The sequence below is a fragment of the Molossus molossus genome, unplaced genomic scaffold (assembly GCF_014108415.1).
Source record: "Molossus molossus isolate mMolMol1 unplaced genomic scaffold, mMolMol1.p scaffold_m16_p_20, whole genome shotgun sequence".
NCBI lineage: Eukaryota > Metazoa > Chordata > Mammalia > Chiroptera > Molossidae > Molossus > Molossus molossus.
The window spans coordinates 50,098,816-50,123,210 of record NW_023425356.1 but is presented as its reverse complement, the minus strand read 5'-3'; the positions used below and the strand labels follow the sequence as shown (position 1 = coordinate 50,123,210).

Here is a 24,395-nt window from a genome sequence, read left to right as displayed (position 1 = left end):
CCACCTCCACCTAACTTCTAAATGTTGTTGTTCCTTCGGTTTGGCTCTTTTTTCTTTTTTTCCCCACTCTGTCTCTGAGTGATCTTATCACTTCTCACCATTTTTTTTTTCCTTCATTGATTTTTAGAAAGAGAAGAAGGGAGAGGGAAAGAGAGAGAAACATCATTCATGAGAGAGAACATTGATTGGCCACCTCCTGCATGCCCCCCACTGGGCATGTCCCCTCACCGGGGATTTGGCCCACATCCTGGGCATGTGCCCTGACCGAAATCAAACAGGCGACCTCTTGGTGCATGGGTCAATGCTCAGTCACTGAGCCACACCAGCCAGGCTCCCACCATTTTTAAACACACATCTATGGAGCTGAAATCTCTGTCTGCAGTACCTCCCCTCTGAGCTCCAGTTATGCATGTCTACGGCATATTTGATGTACAGTTGGGCATTTACATCTCAAATTTAACATGTCCAAAATTTAATTCTTCCCAATTTTTTAATACTTAATTTTTATTGCTCTACCAATCAAACTGTTTTCCTTTCCTCTCCCATCTCCGTAGTCTCTATAAATGTCAGCCATCCACCCGGTTATTCAATCCATAAATCTACACGTTGTCATTGACTCTTTAATTCACACTCCCCACCACCCATTTAGAAGCAATCAGCTGGTACAAGAAAGTATGTTTTAGCTCCAAAATATATACCAAACCAAATATATACCGGTCTACTTCTCTCCATCTCCACTGCCTCTATACTGTTCAGGCCTATTAGGGCATAAGGAGTATTTTCCTGGTCATGAAAAGTTATTCTGAATTTAATGACCTCAATATATTATACAATATGGATGTTTCCTAATGCATTTGTCTATGTCTTTATCAACAGAGAGGTTTTGGTATTATGAATGTTGAATATGTACCTTTCTGAAAAATATCAGGATATTGTCAAGTATCAAGATTAAAAATTATTCATAGTTTAATTTTGGTACACAGTGCCAAACTGTGGTGAAGCAATTCACACACCTATCCAACACATACAAGAGTGCTCTCTTCCGTGAGTCACATCAACCTGTCATCGTGGTCTAGTCAAGAGCCCCTGGATTTTCAGACTCAATCTTTAAGGGGCGCCGGAAACTCTGATTGCAGGAACTCCCTCCGTCCAGCAGGTGGCGACGTCGCCTTCCCCGGTTTGCGCCGCCACGGCCGCTTCACGTGATCCGGCCGTCTGTGCGCCGGGGGGCGGTCTTGCGGAGATCGCTTTACGTACGCCGCGGCATGACGTCATACGTAGGGCTGGCTAGCCGCCATCTTGCTTCTTTTTCTCGCTCGCTCTCTCCCTGTCGGGCGGCCGCGAAAGTGCTTCGGCGGTTTGTCCATCCGCAGCTGCGGCTCTGCCGGTCGGGTGGTCCTCCCGCGCCCCGGGCCCCTGGATCAGAGCTCGCCGAGACCTCGAGGTGCGCACACACGCTCGGCTCGACACCCTGGCCGGTAAGGACAGCAGCGCGGGTGGAGGAGCGGCGCCCAACGCGGGCGCCATCGGGACGGGCGGGCGTGGGAGCGCCCGAGACCGGAGCCGCGTGGAGAGGGCCCGGGCGCGGGCAGCCCGTCCTTCCTCTGCGCCGACCGCCCTCTCCGAGCCCGGGGGAGCCTCGGCCTCGGCGGGGAGCGGGAAGCCGGCGGCGCACCCGCCGCACGCGGTCGGCAGCGGGAGTTCCGGACCCGTCGGCCTCTCCACCCGCCCCGGCGCGGCCGGCGCACGGCGGGGGTGCCCAGCCCGCGCGAGGGGCGGGGATCGCGGTCCCCCCGCGCCGGGCCCCGCCGGGGCCTTTGCCGTCGGCCTCCCGTGCGTGTGCAGTGCGGCGGGCGCCGCGCCGCGCGGGCCCCGGAGCCCGGGTTACAGACCGGGCTCCGCGGGAGGCGCGCTGGGGAGTCGCGACCAGCCCCGCTTCCGCCGGGGCCGCGCCGCCCCAACTCCAGCCGAGGGTTCGCGGAGCCGCTCGCACCCCCTAGGCCTCTCGTTCGGCTCAGCTGCGTGGTCCGCCGCGCTCCGCCGCCGCCGCCCCGCTCTCAGCGGGCCCGGGGGTGCCAGCGGTGTACGGGCCAGGCCCACTGTCGGACTCGGAGACGGGCCGGAGCGCCGGTCGCAGTCCTGCTGAATTCTTCCTCTGCCGGGGAGGAATGCGTCAAATTCTTGGGGAAGGGCTGTGTGTCTGTTCTGACTTGACTGGCGATGATTTTCGGAGATAACCGACGTGCCTGGTGCGTGCTGGCTGCCGGACCCACCCGGATTTCCGCGTTGGCCGGTCTGCAGCGCAGGCCGAGGGAGTCCTGCCCGCTGGGTGCTGGAGATTGTACCGGAGGCGGCCGAGCTGGAGGGTTTCGTTTGGAATGTACCAGAAGCATCAGGACCCTTGATTAAGTGCTCGAGAGTGTATTCCTGCAGGGAGAAAGGACAGGGCAATACTGAAGCGCCCACCGAGCCTGCCTCCCGCATTGGTTAAAAGTAGGTTTAACCTTCTCTCCTGGTGACTAAGATGCTGCTCCGACTGGAGCCATTTTTAGGTGTGTGTCTCGGATGCACTGCAGCATCTTGTCGGACCCACCTCAAACCAGTGGGAATAGGTTGAATTTGAGTTTTAGCTTCAGCTTATCATCTAATAGTAAGTCTCTCCCTTTCTATAATGGAATTTTTCAGAACTCAGGCATTTTCCTTTTTTTTTCTTTTTTCTTTTTTTTTTAATATTTTGGACTGGTGAGCTAATATGAACAGTCTGGTGGCTGTTCTCCCCTCCACCGTTAGTTGACCTTTTCTGTGTACTGAGCCTAGTAATCAGCCCTTTACACACATTGTCTTTTTAAATCTTACAACAAGACTTCGAGGGAGGCGCTGTAATTATCATCCCCATTTTACAGATAAGAAAATGAAAGATGAAAGTAGTTGGACCAAGGTCAAACAGCAGTTATTGGTGGTGCTGTATAAATTCACATCCAAGCTGTCGGAACCCAAGAGGATGCTCTCTAAACTATCAGACTGCCTTGCCTCCCTGTTCCTTGTAATTTTATGAACTGTGGAAACGAAATAAGACACGCCATCATTAATGTGGTTTCTTCCACATGACTTCAGTATAGTAACATATTGCTTGTGAAGGTGTAAAAATGGATTACAGCTACTTTAGGGATGGAGTAGAAGCTAATTTTTGTACCCTTTTCTATTTAAAGGTCATTTGAGTAAAAACTGACTCTACAGTATGACAGATATAATTTTTAATTTTGATATCTGGCCTCTAATATTGATACAGTATCTCCTCATCTGTAAAATGGAGATGACATTAATAATAGCACCTCCCTGGAAGGCTTGCTGTGGGATCAAGAAAGATAATGTGTGTAGAGAGTTTATTACTATGCCCAGTGCCTAGTAAAAGGGCAGTAGCAGTGGAGGGAGAGTGGCCGGGTATTATAGAAGGTACCTCTCCCAAGCAGTGAGTAATCTGCACATTCTCAGAATGGAGTAAATATTCTTTGGCAATTTAAGGAATAGATTTTATGTTCTCCTTTTCTTTTTCTTTTTTAACACTTTTTTCACACTACCATACTGGATTTTGTTTCTTAAAGATTTCTTCTTCATGGTCTACATGTGCAGTAGGTAACCCTGGAATCAGTATGTTATACAGCTGAAATACAGAAGTTACGGCTCATTCCAGCCCGTCTCCACCTGCTACCTCTACTCTCTCTCACCTTTCTTACTAATAACATGTCTGTGAAGATTATTCTGTTATGTCCTCTTTCCCTCTGAGTGGTTTCCTTCCACCCCCAAACTCTACTTCAATTTGTAAATCAGTTGAGTAACTTGTGCAAGTATTTATACCATATTTATGTTAGACAAGGACTGATCATTGATAAAATGTCATACAAATTGGTACAGAACCTTATTCTTCCAGTGAAAGAGATCCAAAATCGTCTGAGTTATGACTGATGTACTTGCGGTAAATCGAACTTGTCACCTTATAAATAGGGTAATGCAATGAAAGCCTAAGTCTGTTAACTGTTGCCTAGAAGTCTGGACTTTTTAAATTTATGAGTAATGCAATTGATGCATTAGGACATCTTTGTGGCTAAAAGTATTCTCTTAGAGAGGGTAATTTCAGTAAGTTTTCTATTGCATGTTTTTACCCACCTCCAGAAAGGCTAAATATATACTGATCTTTCGCTAGTTGTATTTCTAGTTGCTCTTTTGCTCTAGATTAACAGAATGCTAGTCATGTTTTGGGACTTGTATGTGCACATATTTGCTTGCAAGTTAGATCAAACAAGGGCTGTTACTGAGTTTCAACACTTGTCTAGTTGGGAGACAGAAACTTGGATATGGTTAACAGATACCTAGAATCTGACACAAAATAGCAATACAATTACTGTCAGTGTAATGTAATGTGCTCTGCATTAGGAAGGCGCAGCGTTGTGGAGCATAGCTAGTATTGAAAACACTTTATTGGGTATTATTTACATAGCAGATTATTAGGTAATCTTCTGTTTACTTGTTTGTATTCCAGTAATGGTCTATTTACCTTTTCTATACTGTTTCTGTGTCCCCATCACCTTGTACTCTAGTTGGCATATGCCTAAAGTTTGTTAGGTCATTGAATGAATGAGAGTGGGAAACAGAATAATAGACCCACAACTAAGGTTCAGCAGATGAATATTTAGTGGAGCAGAAGAATACCCTGTCATTTCCCCACCTTTATGTACCCGTGAGAATAGTATCAGAGCTTTCAAATAGTTTGTGTACTATGCATCATGGGTTTTTTTGCATCATGGGTTCTTTTAATTTTGTAAGACCCAGTAAATCAGAGGAACATGGCTTTTGGCTCCCACTGCCTATATGTTCACAGTTTTAAGGACTAATAATAAAAGTTATTGTGTGATTTTTTTTTTTTTAATTCGTACCAAAAGATAAAAATAAAAATATACAAAGAGGTGAGGGAAAGTTGGGGCAGCAAATCGATATATGGAAAATCGCCTGTAGTATAGAGAGTGCCCAGTTGATTCCAAGTGAAGGCATGATGGCCGGTATAGATCAAGAATAATTGTAATTATTAATATTTGTCGAGCACTTACCATTGCCAGGCACTGTGCTAAGAACATTTTTACAGTATTTCTTTCAATCCATATAGTAAGCCTAGGAGAGGTATTACTTTATTCCCACTATATAACTAGACAACTGGGATTTAAAGAGATTTAAGTAATTTGTTCAAAATTACTTAGCTAGTGAGTTGTGTTCGAATCATTGATCCAGAGCCTGAGTGCTCAGCTTCTATGCTGCATGATTTCCCGGTAGCCATTATTTCTTAAACAAGCCATTCACAATTTTTGCTTTATCTTAAAACCACCTGTCTGTTACTGTCTTTCTGTAATTCAACTGACTGTCTTTTAATTAAAAGAAAAATTTACATGATTATTTGGTTTTACAGTTTTCCCCAGCATGTTTTAAAATAAACATAATTTTAAATATTCCTCTGTGGACCACTTAAAATCATTATAATATACCATCAATAGTCTTGTATTCCACCCTTTGGGACATTAGTGCTAAGAAATAAATGTTGGATGGGCTCTGGCAACAGTGGAATTGCTAAGGCCAGAAGTGATTCAGCCTAGAATGGAATAGGTTCATCAAACAGGAAATGGCAGCATTACAGGAATAGAGATATAAATTAGAGCTCTAACTACATAACTGGGACAAACATTTCCATGATGAACTGCAAAATGGAGTGGTTTTATTTAGACAGAAATGTACCAGGATGCTTAAGACAATCTGTGGCAAGAAAAGGAGAACAAGAAGGAAGTCACTGGAGAGAGAAGGGTGGAAGAGAATAATCTGGAAAGTGGAATTATTAGAGCCAAATGTAGCAGAGTTCAGAATCATAGAAGGAATGGCCTTGGATTTGGTGAGAGATCCTTGGTGACCCTAAAAGAATTTAGGTCAAGTAATGAGGATGAAAAGTTAAGCAGGAAGGACTGAGTAATGAAACACTGATTTTTAGGTGTATTGAATATTCAAAATGAGCTCCGGATTCTGATTTGAAAAACCTAAGTTTAGTCAGCTGTTAACTTTGGGGACAGGAGACTTGGCTTCTTCAGGTTTTAAATATATTTATCTGTAAAGCAAGGACAATACCTCTTTCCTCTATCAGAGCATTGTTGCAGAGATTAAATGTATTTACATAGAGCTTTTGAATTTAATATTCTTTGATATCATGTGAGTCTTGACCATGTTTAAAACAAAAAAGAGAGTCATGAAAAATAGGAAGTTAAAGGTAAAGGAAGAATAGGATCTCTATGAAGTTGGAAGATCCCCTCCAAATAAATTTTGAATCTGTAAGATAAGAAATGGATGCATATGTGATTGGAGAATGCGTGTCTAGAGAAGTTAATCATTGATCTTCCTCCCTCCATCTGTCCTAATGAGTCATCTGAAAGTGTAGGGCTGCTGGATATGCTTGTGCAGTTTGTGGGTGTTGGACTGAAGGAGGCAGCAGGCTGAAATCCCGTCTGCAGGGTCCTGTGCCTTTGCCAGGCCTTCCAGGGGAAGTTCCTCCTCTTCTCTCTCGGGGCATCAGCCCCTCTTGCCCCTCATCAAGAGGAGTGCCTAGAACTTCCCAGAAGGGTGTGTTTTTCTTTCTTTCTTTCTTTCTTTCTTTCTTTCTTTCTTTCTTTCTTTCTTTCTTTCTTTCTTTCTTTCTTTCTTTCTTTCTTTCTTTCTTTCTTTCTTTTTATCCTCACCCGAGGGCATTTTTCCATTTTTTGTTCAGGGAGAGAGAGGAACAGAGAGAGAGAGAGAAACATCGATGTGAAAGGGACACATCAAGTGGCTCCCACCCACACGACCAACCAGGGCCGGGGACAAACTGCAACCGAGGTACGTGCCCTTAGCGGGAACCGAATCTGGGTCTTTCAGGACCGCAGGCCGACGCTCTAACCGCTGAGCCAAACCGTCCAGGGCTAGGGTGTGTTTTTCTATCTGCCCAGAAGTCCTGTGGAGACCAGCGAATGCTCTGAAAGGCTCCTTGAGGAGACATATTAAGGATACATTGTAGAAGGATATCGGAAACAGTTGGGAGATTGGAGAAATGGTCACTAAGGAACAAAAGCTCAGAACTTTTTCCTAGTATTGGTTAAATAGTTGGGCAAATACAGAATTCCAGTTTAAAGATGGGTATTGTAGCTTATCAATATTTCTAGTAACTGGGAAACAACATATTAAATGTCATACATTATCAATTTTTTTTTTTTTTTTTTAATTCTCACCCGAAGATGTTTTCTCACTGACTTTTTAGATAGACTGGGCGGGAGGGAGGAAGAGATAGTGAGTGAGAAACATCGATGTGAGAGAGACACTTCTATTGGTTGCCTCCTTCGTGACCCCAACCTCGACCAGGGCCAGGGATCAAGCCTGCGACTCCTTGGTCTGCAGACCAGTGCTCTGACTGCTAAACCAAACCAGCCAGGGCTACATTATCAGATTTTAAAGAGGAGAGGGAAATTTAATCTTCAAAAATTCACTTTCAATTTTTTAGTTCCTATTAAAATTTAGATTTGTTAGCAGTATGACTAGTGTAGGTTGGCCTGTATTTTAAGTAACTGTTTTTAATGTTAGGTTTATTTAAAGTTTGTAGATCTTAATTGAAGCACAATATGGAAGACAGAATTGCTTCTGAAAGTTAGGAAAATGGAATAGAGAGACATTTTATTTTAAAAGCAGAATGAAGGTGATTGAAGTGAGGCTTTGGACAGAGGTGAAGGGTGGTCGTATTGCTGTGTGAGTATTTAGACTAAGAAGCATTGGGTTGTTTGGTATACAGCTCTGAATTGTCATACGTGTAGATTTGTGTACCCCACACCACAATTAGGACAGAATGTAGAAAGATGAACTATCACCTTTGGAGATAAAGTGTCTCTCCTGCTGAAGAAAGAACTATTGAATAAGGATTAAAAAGTCAAGAATAGCCTACATGTGTTGATTGCCTGGTTTCCTGACCAGAAAAGAAAAATTGCTTAATGTTATGACATATGAGAGTAGAAAGTGGGAGAAAGAAAGAGACATTTTACTAGGAGAGAAACGAGCCAGTGCTTGGTGGGGAGGGATGCTAACCAATTCTCTACACTTAGAAATTTCAACTTACAGTTCCAACCATTACAGGCAGCCCTTGGGTTACATGAAAGGTTTAGAGTAATTGATGGTGTCTAATGGGCATCTTGAAAAGGATGCTTTTTTTTTTTTTTTTGCCCATAACATCTGACATACTTGCCTTGCAAAAAATAAAGTTGAGTGAGGAACCATTTATGCTTTGGTTTTTTATTTGTAATATGTAAGTTTTGAAAATATTCATTGTTCTCATGAAGTGCCAGACACTATTCTAGGAGCTTTATAGACGCTTTGTTAATTAAACCAGGCAACAAACTAGAAGATATTATAACCCACAGGTGAAGAAATAAAAATCAGAATTATGTTTAATGTCTAAGGAAATGCTTTTATGCTAATGTGCACATGTCACACTTATGCTATAAAAACACCTATCTACTAAATATGAGAACTGGGATTTAAAGCAAGTTGGTTTTAAGAGAAGTAATTGTATAATGTGAACACTTTTAAATCTTGTAAGTTGTCAAAAAGAGTGCTCTGCCAATCACCTCAGGTAAATGGTGGTGGACACACAGCTTTACTTTGCTAGAACAGTCCTTTGTAGTACAGAACATTTGACTGCTACATTTCTTTTCTGGTTGTTAAAGCTTTGTCTGTGCACCGGAAACCCAGTCCACAGTTTCAGTTTCTAAGAGCCTGCGCACTTCTACCAATCTGAGCAGAACCCCAACAGATTATTTATTTTACATTTTTTGTAAATGACAGTTTTTAATGCTTTTGCTGTAGTGCTGTTAGCTTTTAGTGTGATCTTAAAAATATTTGATGTCTCTAACTTCAGAGAGAGGGCAAGAGAGGTAGGAAGGAAAGTTCAAGTTTATTTCCTAGACGCACCCTTCTCTTGGATTCCTCATGGCATTGGATGCAGATTTTGTGCCTCAACAAAATTACAAATCATTTCATTTCACAGCTCTTTGGGATCCTTGTTGATTGTGAAAATAGAGAATGCTGTGAGTTTTAAGATAACTTGTTTATGTCTATGGATAAAGTGAACAATTAGAAAGTCTTTCCTTTGTATTCAGTTTGTTTCTAATATTTGTCTTCATGAAGCCCAGATTTGAGCACAATATTTTAAGAAGTATGGGGGAAAACCCCACAAAATTTGTGAAACTTGGACAGTTCCAGATCCACGCAATAGCTTTCTAGTCAGGTAGCGAGTATTATGATCACTGCTGTCACGGGCTCTCCTGCTTCATTCACGGTAGCAGGCTGGGTCTGTGTTCTGCACTTCGGAAATCTAGTTTCTGAACTACGGCTGTGTAACTGTTCATTCCTCGGTCCAGTTTAGTTCTCCCTAGCATTCCAGGACCTTTCTAAATCTTAAAGTCATATGTGCTGTCTGCTTCCCAGGTCTTTATGCATGTTTCTGACAGGGCCTTTGGGCAGGCCCAATATATTATTTATTCAGGCCAGTTTACTTTAAATATAAAATAATTTTCAACCTTAAATATTCTATAATTCTCATTCATGTTTTATTTATTTAAGGAGTGCATAAAGACTAGTATTTTGATTAATGAATGTGTTTAAAATCAGCCCTGGCCGGTTTGGCTCAGCGGTTGGAGTGTCGGCCTGCGGTCCTGAGAGACCCGGGTTCGGTTCCCGCTAAGGGCATGTACCTCGGTTGCAGTTTGTCCCCGGCCCTAGTTGGGTTGTGCGGATGGCAACTACTCGATGTGCCCCTTTCACGTCGATGTTTCTCTCTCTCTTTCCCTCCCACTCTATCTGAACAAAATATCAAAAAAAATGTCCTTGGTGAGGATAAAAAAAAATTAAAATCAAGTGGGGAGTTCATTTATATATAAGTAAACGTTTTAGAAAGTTTGTATTTTGTGAACACTGATTGGCCTGGAGTTCAAAGGAGTGTGGGTAAATATCTTGACTTTCTGGTTTAAGTGGAAAATTTAGTTCAAATTTGAATGATAAATAAAATGGTCTTAGGTTAATACATCAGTCCTCCCTGTTGGGCAGCTCTGGTTGCCATGGGGAATCCCATGGACTAGGTGACATGGACAATAGGAGTTATGTATCACAGAGGCCGCAAGTCCAGGATCAGGGTGCTCGCAGTTAGGTTCTGGGGTGCACATGGCTTTCTTCTCACATTGCAGAGAGCGCTGGTGTCTCTTCCTCTTGGTCGGAGTACTGATCCACTATGAGACCCCACCCTCATCGCGCCTCTTACACCCAGTCATCTCCCCACGGTCCTACCTCCAGACACCATCGATCACATTGGAAATTGGGACTTCAACATATGGAATGGGGCACAGTTTAGTGCATAGCACCCCCTTTTTGCATTCTGTAGGGCATTGATTCTTATACTTTTTAATTGATTTTTAAACTTTATAATGTCATTATACTTCAAAATGACATTTCTACAACAGATGAAGTACTTTTGTTAATAGAGATGTTACAGTTTTGTTGCTATAATATTGTCTCCTTGTTATTGTACTCTGTATTGTAGCACAAGTTTTGATAGAAACTTAAATATTTTAGAGTCTCTTAACCTCATGATATGTTATTTATTATTATACATTTTATTTATTTATTTTTTTAATCCTTACCCAAGGACATTTTTCCATTTTTTGTTCAGATAGAGTAGAGTAGGAGGGAGAGAGAGGGAGAGGGAGGGAGGGAGGGAGAGAGAGAGAGAGAGAGAGGGAGGGAGGGAGAGAAACAGAAACATTGACATGAAAGGAATACATCGAGTGGCTGCCACCCGCACAACCAACCAGGGCCGGGTACTAACTGCAACCGAGGTACACGCCCTTAGCGGAAACCGAACCCGGGTCTCTCTGGATCACAGGCCTACGCTCTAACCACTGTGCCAAATCGGCCAGGGCTTGTTATACATTTTAAAGGTTTGATGTTTGCCCTGGCTCAGTTGGTTGGAGCGTCATCCCATACGCCAAAAGGTTGCAGGTTTGATCCGCAGTCGGGGCACATACAGGGAGCAATCAATCAGTGTTTCTCTCACATTGATGCCCGCCCAATCTCTAAAAATCAATAAAAAAATTATCCTCAGGTGAAGATGAAAATAAATAAATAAAAATAAAGGTTTGATGTTTATTCCTCTATAATAAAAATTGAAATCTGCCCTGGCCGGTTTTGCTCAGCGGTTAGAGCATTGGCCTGCGGTCCAGAGAGACCCAGGTTTGGTTCCCACTAAGGGCACGTACCTCGGTTGCAGTTTGTCCCTGGCCCTGGTTGGGTCATGCGGGTGGCAACCACTCGATGTGTCCCTTTCACATCGATGTTTCTCTCTCTTCCTTCCTACCACTCTATATGAACAAAATAGCAAGAAAAAAAAATGTCCTCGGGTGAAGATTTAAAAAAATTGAAATCTGATTTTCATAAGGTTGAGCACTGGCTTTGGTGTCTAGTCTGGATTTAATCTTGGCCTCATCACTTCCTAGCTATGAGTTTGAGGTGTAAGTTATTTTATTTCTCTAAGGTTGTTTCTTCATTGGTAAGTTTTAGTGACTTGGACTTTGAGCTCTTATTCCCAGTCTAATCTTTTTACATCATACTACATCTCTAGAGCTTAGTTTTGTTTTGTTTTTAATTAGCTTCAAGAGGCATTACTAAATTAGTGTATAAAACTGGGATTCCGCTTTATGTTAGCAGTGGGAAAAAGAAATGTCACAGATTGCTGAAGGTCAAGGGAAAGGGTTCTGTGAAGTTGGGAAGGGGATGTTGTTTGGGAAAGCAGATGAGCTCTTTTTTTTTTAAACTTTTTTTGGGAATAATTTTAATCTTTCAGAAAAATTGTAAAACTCGTACAGAAGGAGGATTCCCATATTCCTCCTTCCATATTCCGATTGTTCGGTTTACATTTTTCTCTGTGTGTACGTGTGCGTATACCATATGAACATGTACTTAATCACACAGTATATGTGAACCCTGTCATCACCTGGAACCTTAAATTCAAATCTCAAGCTCCCATGCTTCCAGTTTTCTCACTCACATCGTACATTTTCTCCTGTTGTACTGAATGCGGTGAGGAAAGCAGTCCGTCGAAGCTGGACTCAGTAAACATTCAGTAATTACTATAGTTGGAACTTCTATTCATCCTTATTGAAACTGCCCATCCTTCTGCTCTCCTCGTTTCCTCCCAGCGTCTGTTCACTCTCTGGCTTAGACTTCCAGGAGTGTTCTCTGACCAGTCTCCCAGCAGTATCCTCATCTCCCTCCTTTTCCTCACACCTGGCTGGGACAGCTCTCCATATTCAGTGCAGCTGCCGTGTGCTTCCCACCGCTCCCCACGCCGGACGTGCAGCTGGACACGGAGGAGCTGGCTTCCCGGCCTCGCAGGCTGCGGGCTACCGAGTGCCCTGGCCTGCAGCTCGCGCTAGGGTTTCCGTGCTGCTGCTCAGGCCTGGTTTTCCTAGTGGGCTGTCTGTGCTCCTAGTTCAGTGCAAACCTGCTCCAGCCTTCTCAGATTCCCAAACTGTTGTCTCCACTCTGTGACTGAGGACAGCATGTCTCTCGTGTTTCTAGTGGCGCCTGGTAGTATAGTAGCTACTAGGTAATGTTTGTTTGAGTGACTGGGGACTTCAACACTTGAGTTTGTAATTCTGTCAGAAATTTTAAGTTAAGCTGTTTTATTCTATAGTCAGTTAAAAATGTATGTCTAAAGAGTGTAGCTTGAAGGAAAGTTTTAGAGAGTATCCTCACTGAAGCAGTGAACAGTAGACCAGATGGCAGCCGCATGCTGGCTTTCGTGCAGAGGGACAGAGGGAAGGGAGACTGAAGCTGCCAGAGTCAGAGACCAGAGCAGAGGCTTCACAGAGAAGCTGTTTCCTTTTCACATTTGTACATGAAACCTGCCTATTATTACTTACTGAGTAGACATACTTCCTTTACTTGTTCAATAAGACATTTGTGGAGTGTGTACAGTATTCTCATCTGGAAATGGTTGCAATTGTGTGTGTGTGTGTGTGTGTGTTTTTCTTTATTGATTTTATAGAGAGAGGAAGGGAGTGGGAGAGAGAGATAGAAACATTGATGAGAGAGAACATCGACTGGCTGCCTCCTGCATGCCTCTGACTGGGGATTTGCCCCACACAACCTGGGCAACGTGACCGGGAATCGAACTGGCGACTTCTTGGTGCATAGGTCGACGCTCAACCACTGAGCCACACTGGCTGGACTGCAATTTCTTTTTAATGTTACATTTTTAAATCAGTGGGGCATTTTACTGTATTTGTACTGTACTTTCCAGAGGAACTAAACTCTTAGCATAAGAATAATGAGAAAAGGGAGATAAACCTAGCCTGGATGGGTATTTAGAAGTCCATCGTGGCCAGAAATGTCATTTTCATTTAGTTGAATTTAGCAGATTGGCATTTTGAGAGATTTTTTTTGTCAAATGTACTAGATTTTACCCCTTAAAGTGTTTTCAGCATTGAATACTTTAAATCCTTTTGTGATTGGCAAAGGAGTAACCTTAGACTCTTACAGATATCAGCACTGAAGGAATTTTAGAGATCTTAACTTGATCAACAATCTGCTTTAAAAACTGGCATTTTTTCTTCATTTCTTCCTTTCTTTTGTTACCGGAAAGGGGACCTGACCCTGAAGGGGTCTGCCTAGGGCCTGCCTAGAATGTGTGGGTTCTTAACTTTTTGCAGGAAAGATTTCACAACGAGTCCAGGTGATTTATTTTCAGAGCACATTTATTTTATTTTATTTTTTTAATCCTCACCCGAGGATATTTTTCCATTTTTTGTACAGATAGAGTGGGAGGGAGAGAGAGGAAGGGAGAGTGAGAAACATCGACGTGAAGGGACACATCGAGTGGCTGCCACCCGCACGACCAACCAGGGCCGGGGACAAACTGCAACCGAAGTACATGCCCTTAGCGGGAACCGAACCCGGGTCTCTCCGGACCGCAGGCCGACGCTCTAACCGCTGAGCCAAACTGGCCAGGGCCAGAGCACATTTATTAACGCTGGAAACAGCAAAACATGGAAGGGCTTACTTAGCACAGAAGAAGCAAACAGGGAAGCCTGGGCTGGGCTGCCTTAACTTACTGGGAAGTGAGAGAAAGGGGAGGCTTAGGGACAGAGTTGAGGGTTAGCCCTGGATGAGCTGCCGCTGCCCAGTGCTCCCTGGTTGCCAGCCACATGGAGATCCTTAGAGTTTAGGAGACGCACGCCTGCGAGGGAAGAGCAGGAAGGGGAAGGCGTGGGCAGGTAGAGGATACAGTTCCTTTGTTCTCATAACTGCTGGGCCCGCTTTGAAATCAGAAACTTGCAAGCTCAAAAGAAAAGTTCCTATTGAACTTACTGTTTCAAGGGATTTTGAATGACTAATTATGAAATTGCACCATTTTTGTTTCTTAAATGTGGGTCTGCTGAATGCAGCCAAGCATTTACTCAGCAATTGAGATTTTGTATTAGTTTTCCCCTCCAGTGGCTATCCATGGCATTTAGAACAAACTCAGGTGGTACTCCTTATCCTAGACTAACTACTAGGCCGCACAAAATCTGACTTCTGCCTGCTCCAGCTTTCCCTCTCACTTCCCTCCTGCTTCTGCCCGCAGGCGTGGCCTTTACAGTGGACCCTCCTTCTCCCAGACCAGAATTGGTTTGTTATTTCAGTGGTTCTCAACTGTGGCTATACTGTAGGGACACTTGACTACTGTTGCCAGTATTTCAAAGAATACTGTTGTCAATCCTAGCCCAGAAATTCTGACTTAATTGATCTGGCATAAGACCTGGACTGTAGTGTCTTTTAAAGTGTTCCTGGATAACTGCAGCCCGGGGTTGAAAACCACTGATTAGTAGTCTTAGCTCATGTCACTTTCCACGGAGGTCTTCTGGACCTTTCCCATCCCGCCCAGTATCTCTTTCCCCTCTGCACCACCCTTCTACCCAGTGAGTTCTTTCATTTATTCACATAAATGCATTTCCATATAAAATGCATTTCCTTTCTTTCTTTTTGTAAGAATAGTTTATTGATTTTTAGAGGGGCAGGGAGAGAGAGAACCATGGATGTGGGAGCACAACATCCATCAGCTGCCTCCCGCACAAGGATCGAGCCCAAGGCCAGGAATCCCTGACCAGCGTGCCCTGACCAGGAATCAGACAGCAACTTCCTGGTGCTCAGGAAGGACTACACCCAACCAACTAAACCACACTGGCCAGGGCCATCTCATAGTTTTGTTTATTCATTTATTGTTTGTTAAAAGTTTCATGAAGCCAGAGTCATTACCTGTCTTTTCATGTTATGTCCTAACATCTCAAACAACATTTGACACTTCATTAGTTCTCAACACAATTGGTTGTATAAATGTTGAATGAATATGGTCCCTGCAGCAGTAGGGAGGTACTTTGTTGTTTTTGTGTAACCTGTTAGAGGATTACTTTGCTAAATTGTATTTCAGAAAATATACTAATTACTCCAGCAGGCTTTGTTTTCAATAAAGCTTTAGTATCCTAGGGCAAGAGCACACAAGAGAGATTTGTAATCCCCTGGGAAAAGTGTTACAGATGTGGGTTAGGTTCCCATGCCAATGCTCAAAAGCAAGAGGCATTACAATACTTGCTAGCAACTTGGAAGGTTTGAGGAAGACTCATGACAGTCCTGTATCTGGTCTGCATTTTTCAGCAACAGCCACACCATCTTGTGCTTAGGCCATTGCAGTCTGTGACGTCTCTACATTCCACTCTTGGCCTCTATGACATGTTTCTAAAACAGCAGACATACCTCTGCTCAGAATCTAATGGTTTTCTGTTGCTTCAAAGGTGAAATTTAAAATCTCTTTCTGCCCTGGCCGGTTTGGCTCAGCGGTTAGAGCGTCAGCCTGCAGTCCAGAGAGACCCGGGTTTGGTTCCCACTAAGGGCACCGTACCTTGGTTACAGTTCATCCCCAGCCCTGGTTGGTTGTGCGGGTGGCAACCACTCGATGTATCCCTTTTACGTCGATGTTTCTGTCTCTCTCTCTCTCTCTCTCTCCCTCCCTCCCTCCCTCCCTCCCTTCCTCCTTCCCACTCACTCTGAATAAAAAATGGAAAAATGTTCTCGGATGAGGATTAAAAAAAATAAAATAAATAAAATCTTTTTCTATTTCAACTCTCCCTTTCTTTCTACCTTTTGTTTTGAACATGATTAGCACATCGGCTTTAGGGCCTTTGTATTGCTTTTTTGTTAATACTCACTCGAGGATATTTTTCCATTAATTTTTTTCTTTTTTAATTGCTTTGATTTTATTTTTTAAATTTTTATTATTTTTTTAATCCTCACCCGAGGACATTTTTCCATTTTTTTGTTCAGACAGAGCAGGAGGAAGAGAGAGAGAGAGAGAGAGAGAGAGAGAGAGAGAGAGAGAAACAGAGAAACAGAGAAACAGAGAAACAGAGAAACAGAGAAACAGAGAAACATTGACATGGAAGGGACACATTGAGTGGCTGCTGCCCACATGACCCAACCAGGGCGGGGGACAAACTGCAACTGAGGTACATGCCCTTGCAGGAACCGCACCGAGGTCTCTCTGGACCACAGGCCGATGCTCTAACCACTGAACCAAACCGGCCAGGGCTTGAATTTTATTTATTTATTTTTAATTGTTGAAAGTGTTACAGATGTTCTCCCTTTTTCCCTTATTGACCCCCTCCTCCCCTCTCCTGCTTTCCCCAAACTAATGTCTGTGTACATATAAGTTCTTTGGTTTATCTCTTACCACCCCCCATCCCTCTGAGATTTGTCAGTCTGTTCCCTGCTTCCATGACTCTTGATCTATTTTGATTGACAGCTTATTTTGTTCATGATATTCCATAAATAAGTGAGATCGTGTGGTACTTGTCTTTCTCTGACTGGCATATTTCAGTCTCAAAGGGTAAGAGATCTTTCTTTCTTCCAGCTGCATAGTGTTCCATTGTGTACATGTACCACAGCTTTTTTATCCACTCATCTGCTGATGGACACTTGGGCTGTTTCCAGATCTTAGCTTTGTAAATAGTGCTGCTGTGAACATAGGGGTGTGTATGTTCTTTCTGCTTGAGTTTCAGCTGTATTGCTTTTCTCCTCAGTCTTGAGCCTGGCTCCTTCCCCATTAGATCCACATCAGAAGCCTTTTCCTCCGAGAGGCCCTAGCCTCCTCTCCTCCAAGGAGGGGAGAGAAACTGTAGACCAAATTCATCATTCATGGCCAGTGATTTAACCATCCGTGCCATACAATCCTGAGCTGCATGGTTGGGGGAACTTCCTAGAGGTGGAGCACCAGGACCCTTTGGGCCTCTCCCTGTGTGTCTGGCTGATCCTTTATTTTTATTTATTTTTTAATCCTCATCCGAGGACATTTTTCCATTTTTTTTGTACAGACAGAGTGGGAGGGAGAGAGAGGAAGAGAGAGAGAGGGAAACATCGATGTGAAAGGGACACATCGAGTGGCTGCCACCCGCATGACCAACCAGGGCCGGGGACAAACTGCAACCGAGGTACATGCCCTTAGCGGGAACCGAACCCGGGCCTCTCCGGACCGCAGGCGGACGCTCTAACCGCTGAGCCAAACCGGCCAGGGCATGGCTGATCCTTTAAACGTCTTTGTCATAAACTGGTAATCTAGTAAGTACATTGTTCCCCTGGGTTCCATGAGATGCTCTACTAAATTAATCAAACCTGTGGTTTATAGCCAGCCAGTTAGAAGCCCAGGTAAATCCTAGACTTTCAAATGGCATCTGAAGAAGGGGAGACATTCCTGAAGGGCTGAGCCCTTATAAACCTATGAGATTTGATACCATCTCAAGGTAGTTCCAGAATTTAGGACACCCAGCTGGTTGGCTGGAGAATCTGAGAATTGCTGGGTGTGGGAGAACCCCCTTCCTCACCCCCCCGCCCTCCCAACACACACACATACTGACCAGCAATGTCAGAAGTGAAGTAGCATATTGAATATGGAGGCGGATGGAGTGGTTTTTGTTTTTGTCTTTGTCTGTCTGTCTTTCTTTTTTTCTACTAGGGGTGGGGGTGAAAGGGAGGTGCACAGGTTGGTAAGATTGGATGCAGAAATCAGCAGCCCCGATAAGGAATAATGAAAAACAGTGTATTACTAGAACTAATATTGAAGCAGAAAATGTCAGAATAAGCAAGGAATCAACAAGTAGTGTTTTTGTTCCTGGGGTGGTTGATAAGAAAACAGTTATGATTCTTGTGGCTACAAAGTTAACCATAGACAAAACTAGAAATGAAAAAGTAAATCAATTGGAAATCAAAACAAGCCTAACTGAGAATCAGAATTGCAAAACTAACACAGAAAACACCTCTTATGTTTCAGAGGGATGCTCTTAAGAACTTTCATTACCAGACAAAACAATGTTTTAAAAGTTACCCCCAAAAAGCAGAAAAGAAAAAGAAAAAAATCGACAAATCTAAGAGCTAGCTCTTTTGGACAAAATATGTTAGTTGAATAACTCTAACTTTAAGTTAAAATTAAGAATGAGAAAGTATAAAAGCCATATGAATGGAAGGCTTGAGAGGTAAGGGTTTTCTAGGGAAAGAGGAGTTATCGCTCAAAACAAATTTCTCAACAAGTGTCTGGCTCAGGCACTTTCACAGGGAAATTCTTGTGGCATTTAACCAGAAACATTTCTCGTACTATTTAAAATGAACTCAAGACCAGGCTTGGCGATTAAAATCTGGGCTGTGGCCTGTTTTGTAGTCTGGGAGCTAAGAATGATTTAGAATATAGCAGTCTAACTTAAAGTCTAAGAATCTTTGCTAAAGAAATAGTAAAATGCACATACAAGGATAACTGCATTGTGGTATGTGATTAAATTTATAACGTCATTAAGTGATGTATACTATACTTTAAAACATATTTACTAAACACCTGCTATGTGTAGTATTTTGTGCACTGGAGACACAAGAGACATGCTCTCCTGGGCCTTACTTTGTAGTGTGACTAGTCAAATACTAGCTAAAAGTGATAGGTTTAGTTGGCAACAAATGCTGTGAATAAAACCCAACAGGACAAAAGGAGAAGAAAGTAAGAGGCTTTTATGAATATCACACAGTCAGGTTATCCAGTCACCGATTGGTGGACAGTTGAATGGTTGTCAGTTTTTGTCTGCTTACAGATAAAACCAGGGTACATGTCTCCATATGGACATATGCTTATATTTGTCTTGAGTAAATAATAGGAGTGGGATGGGGCGGGGCGGGGGATGTTTTTTCTTTCTAAGAAAGAAACTGCCAAACTGTTTTCCCTCCCAGGTGCTTGGAACATTTTACATTCCCATGAGCAGGCTTTGAGAGTTCCACTTCTTCATCCTTATCAACACGTGATACAACTGTGTAAATTTAGCCAGTACAGTAGATGTGTAGAAGTATCTCATTGTGGTTTAAATGTGCATTTCCCAGATACTAATGCTGAAACACAGAACATCTTTTCATGTGTTTGCTTGTCATTTGTAGATCTCTGAGGCAGTGTCTGATCATCTTTCAAAAGCAAAAATCCAATTTACAAATTTCATCTTTAATGGATTATTTTTTTCATATGTTAAATCATTATCCAGGGTTGAAAGTTTTGTAGTTTTAGGTTTTACATTTTGTTTATGGTTCTTTTTTTAAAAAATTGATATATAATCAACGTGTAACACTATATAAAATTGAGCTGTACACATGTTGATTTAGTAACATACTACTGTAACTTTAGGTGACACCTCTATCAGGTCACACAATTTTCTTTTTTTGTTGTGAGAACATGTAAAGATCTTGTCTCATAACAACTTTGAAGTATATGAGACAGTATTGTTGAGTAGGTCAACGTAAGAAACATTCAAACCTGTGAAGAATTTTTGTGAGTTTATTTGAGAAAAAAAAAAAAAACCTGTTGACAATTGCAGGAGCAAAACCTCAAATTACTAAAGTCTATCCGTGATAGATTAGAGAGGCTGGAGAAAGCAAAGCTGGGGTGGGGGTGGGAGCTTCTGGACTTGGGATAAAAGTAAAATGATGGACACATGCTTCTTTTCCATAGATGAGTACAGGGCAGTTAACAGTCGACAATTAGCATGATACTAATAACAAGGAGGGGATTTGTGGTCTTCACCCTGGTGTAGTGGTTGTGCCGCTGAGGGGTCTGGAAAAAGGGAAATTACCCTGACATTCCAAAGGTATGTTATCATAGATGTACAAAAAACAATAGGCTCAATTAGGTGAAAATTGACCTTTGTCATGGAAGATGCCGGCCATGATTATGCCATAAACTGCTTTTAGTTAAAAAGTTTTAATTTCAACAGGCTGGGCTTGCCGAGAGAATCAACAAGCCTTTGGCTAGAGATTTACTACATCCGTCCTTGGAAGAGGACAAGAAAAAACATAAAAAGAAACGGCTAGTTCAAAGTGCAAATTCTTATTTTATGAATGTAAAATGTCCAGGTTGCTTCAAGATCACTAGTTTTCAGCCAGGCTCAGACTGTGGTTGTTCGTGTAGGTTTTTCAACAGTGTTGTGCCGGTCGACAGGAGGGAAGGCTACACTCATGGAAGGGTGTTCATTTAGAAGAAAGCAACACTGATGATCCACATGACTTCCTGAATTTGTGTTATATCACAGAAAACCTTATTAGTTGAGAAGTTCTAGTTAAGCTACCAGGATAATGTAATTACATTTAATTTTGTAAGCATACAACAGCGCTCTCCTATTTTGGTGTCAGTTTTTTAATAAAGTTTTGATTATGGGCAAATAAAAGAAAGTTTTTGTTTTTTTTTTTTGTTTTGTTTTTTTTATCCTCACCCGAGGACATTTTTCCATTTTTTGTTCAGGTAGAGTGGGAGGGAGAGAGAGGAACAGAGAGAGAGAGAAACATCGATGTGAAAGGAACACATCAAGTGGCTGCCACCCGCACAACCCAACCAGGGCCGGGGACAAACTGCAACCGAGGTACGTGCCCTTAGCGGGAACCGAACCCGGGTCTCTCAGGACCGCAGGCCGACGCTCTAACCGCTGAGCCAAACCGGCCAGGGCAAAAGAAAGTTTTAATTTTAGGCCATCCTTTGTGGTTATTGTAGGTCTTTGAGTTTGCAAGGTCACCATGTAGGCCTTCCTTGAGCTTGTCAGGTTAGTATGTGGCCCCTTTTCATCCACAACTAGAATCACAGTGCTATGCATTAGGTCTCCAGTACTTGCTCACCTTCGTGTGTGTGTGTGTGTGTGTGTGTTATGTGCCCCTAGCGGGAACCGAACCCAGGATTCTCTGGTCCACAGGCCGATGCTCAACCGCTGAGCTAAACTGGCCAGGGCTTTGCTCATCTAACTGCAAGTTTTTACCCTTGGCTTTGGACCATTTTGAGTTGATTTTGTAGATGGTGTGAAGTACGGATCAGAGTTCATTTTTTAATATTATATATACGTAATTGCTGCAGCATCATTTGTTGAGAAAATGTCTATCTGCTGAGTTTTCTTTGCATTTGTGAAAAACCAGATGCCTGTGTGTATTTACTTCTAGACTCTCCTCTGTTCCATTGACTGGTGTATTTTTACACCAATACTAACTACACTGTCTTCATTGCTGTTTTACATGTCTTGAAATCACATGACACTGCCTTCCTCCTTTATTCTTCTTTTTGAGGTTATTTTGGTTATGTAAGAACGAGGAGGAATGAGGCGGTGCAGGGTCTCCAGAAGTGCAGGTTTATTGGGAATCAGCCTGCCCACCACCTCTAAGGAGAGAGCAGCAACTGGCTTGTACAGACTAGGGATTTTCAAACTCAGGGCTTGGGGGTGGGGGGCAGTTCAGCCAAGGAGTCGTGGTCGTCTTTGATTGGTCGGGCCTGGGGTCTCCCGAGTTCTTGATTGGTTGGAGGCTGGGGTCTCCTGAAACTTGTTTTTCTTGTCGAGCAACCGAGCAACCGTTTGCAGTTTTGGGTGGGTTAGGGTAGTTCCGTCATTCCGTTCCGCCTGGCTGGAGTGATGGGTTTTGGTTTCCTGGAATGAGAGGCTTAGGGCAGGGTTAAATGATAAGAGGCTTGGGGCATCAGTATGAAAGTAAAAGATTTGAGAGGCTTGGGACAGTAATATGGAAGTTAAAGATAAGTTAGAGCTAACAGGTTATTCCAGATTCTGTCCATTTCCTTATAGATTTTAGAATCAGTTTGATAAATTCTACCCTCCACCCTCACATTTTTTTCCGCCTGAGATTTCTGCTTTGAATCTATAGATCAGTTTGGCAAGAATTGACATCTTAATTTTGGACAACTGACATATCTCCATTTATCTAGGCCTTTAATGTTTTACAGTTTTCAGTACACAAATTGTGCACTTTTTTTGTCAGCAGATATATCCCTAAGTATTTCATGTTTTTAATTGATATCATAAGTTGTACTTTAGTTTCAGTTTCTCACTGTCCATTGCTGCTACTTCCTTGTTACATGTATAGAATGCAGTATAATAAAGTAGCTTTTAATATTTTGTACAGTAATTCTAACATCTGGGTCAGCTGGGTTGGTTTCAGTTGATTGAGTCTTCTCTTTAATTGGCTTATATTTTTCAGCTTCTTTGCCTGCATAATAATTTTCTTTATTGATTTTAGAGAGAGAAGAAGGGAAAGGGAGAGAGAGAAAGAAATAGTGATAAAAGAGAACATCAGTTGGCCACCTCCTGCATAACCTGCATACTGGAAATTTGGCCCACAACTTGGGCATGTGCCCTGACTGGGAATTGAACCGGTGACCTCTTGGTGCATGGGTCAGTGCTCAACCACTGAGCCACACCTGCCCGGCTCCTGCATGATAATTTTTTGTTGTTGTTGTTGTTCCTCGCCCAAGGACATTTTTGCATTTATCTTCAGACAGAATGGGAGGGAGAAAGGAGCCGGGGAGAGAAACATGAATGTGAGAGAGACACATTGAGTGGCTGCCACCCACACAACCCTAACTGGGCCGGGACAAACTGCAACTGGGGTATTTGCCCTTAGTGGGAGCCGAACCCGGGACTCTATGGTCTGCAGGCTGACGCTCTAACTGCTAAGCCAAACCGCCCAGGGCCTGTATAATAATTTTTAATTGGATGCCATAGTGTGGTTTATCTTCTTGGATACTTTTTCATTTTCTGTAAGTAATCTTTAAATTTGTTTGGGACTCAGTTACCTGGAAGCAGTTGGATGTTGTTTTAAAATTTGTTAGGCAAGATCAGAGCAGTATTTACTTTAGGGTACTTTTGTTACCACTGCTGAGATAAGGCACTTCTCAATACTCTACCCAGTGCCCAATGAATTAAAGTCTAGCTGGTGAGGATAGTCACTGTTCCCATCCCTTCGTGAGCAGCAGGCACTGACTGTTCCTTTCTAATCATCACAGATGGTTCTTTCCCCGCGTTGGGGAGTCCCTCACACGTGCCCGGTAGTATTCTGCTGCAGGCTCGCAGGCGTCCTCTGCGGATCTGTAGCCTTTTCTCTCTGGACAGTCTCTCCTCTCCGATGTTATACCCTAACTACTTCGGTCACCTTGTAGTCTCAGGCCCTTTTTCTCCGCCTCGGGAATCCACCAGCCTCCGCTTGAGTTCCTTCTCAATGCCATGGCCTGGAAACTCTCGAGGCACTGAGTTCAGGACACCACAGGCCTCACTTCATTTGTTCTCCATCTGTCTGTTGTCACTGTCCTTCCTTGCAACGGAGCCATGATTCTTTGTTTCATTTTAGGCACCTAAACAGGAATTACATTTTAAAAAATATTTTTAAATTACCTAAAGTGAAGCTAAGTCTTGGTGGTGCTCATTCTGGACTGGTTGGCTGCTTTTGACACTTTCTTCTAAAAGGAATCTTAAAAAAAAATACACACACACACACACACACACACACATGATTTTATTTAATGTAGTTTTACATTCCTAAAAGTAATTTTAATTTTTGAACTAGTTACTGGTTTTTCTCTCAAATATGTGTTGAATGAATTGAAAATTTCAGGGTGTCCCCCAAGACTTTCAGAAGCAAAACACTAAAAAGGTAGAAGGCTAAATTAAACTGTAGCTTTAAACTAAAAGTGCCCACACCTGACAGGCAAATCGTTATAGTGGAATTGGACTTCTGATTTATTCAACCTTACAGTTTATGGCTATAGATTCTTAGTTTTTAGAAATGAATATTCTATAACAATGGGTATGTTAAGTGATAGCTTGTCTTTTATCTTTTGATTTCATTTACACTAACTTTAATCATATGTATTTATAATTTACTTTTTCTGGTATAGTAAGTACTATAAAACAAAAACAGGAGGAGCG

The 24,395-nt window shown here is 42.7% G+C and overlaps 1 protein-coding gene across 4 annotated transcripts in view; it reads left to right on the top strand.

The window, feature by feature from the left end:
* Positions 1–1,288: 1,288 nt before the first annotated feature.
* PRRC2C (proline rich coiled-coil 2C) overlaps positions 1,289–24,395 on the top strand; it is an 83,361-nt gene continuing 60,254 nt past the window's right edge. For all 4 annotated transcript variants that reach the window (XM_036273441.1, XM_036273439.1, XM_036273440.1 and 1 more), the window contains exon 1: positions 1,289–1,478. The gene's annotated coding sequence lies outside the window, so the exon portion shown is untranslated. The remainder of the gene's footprint in view (positions 1,479–24,395) is intronic.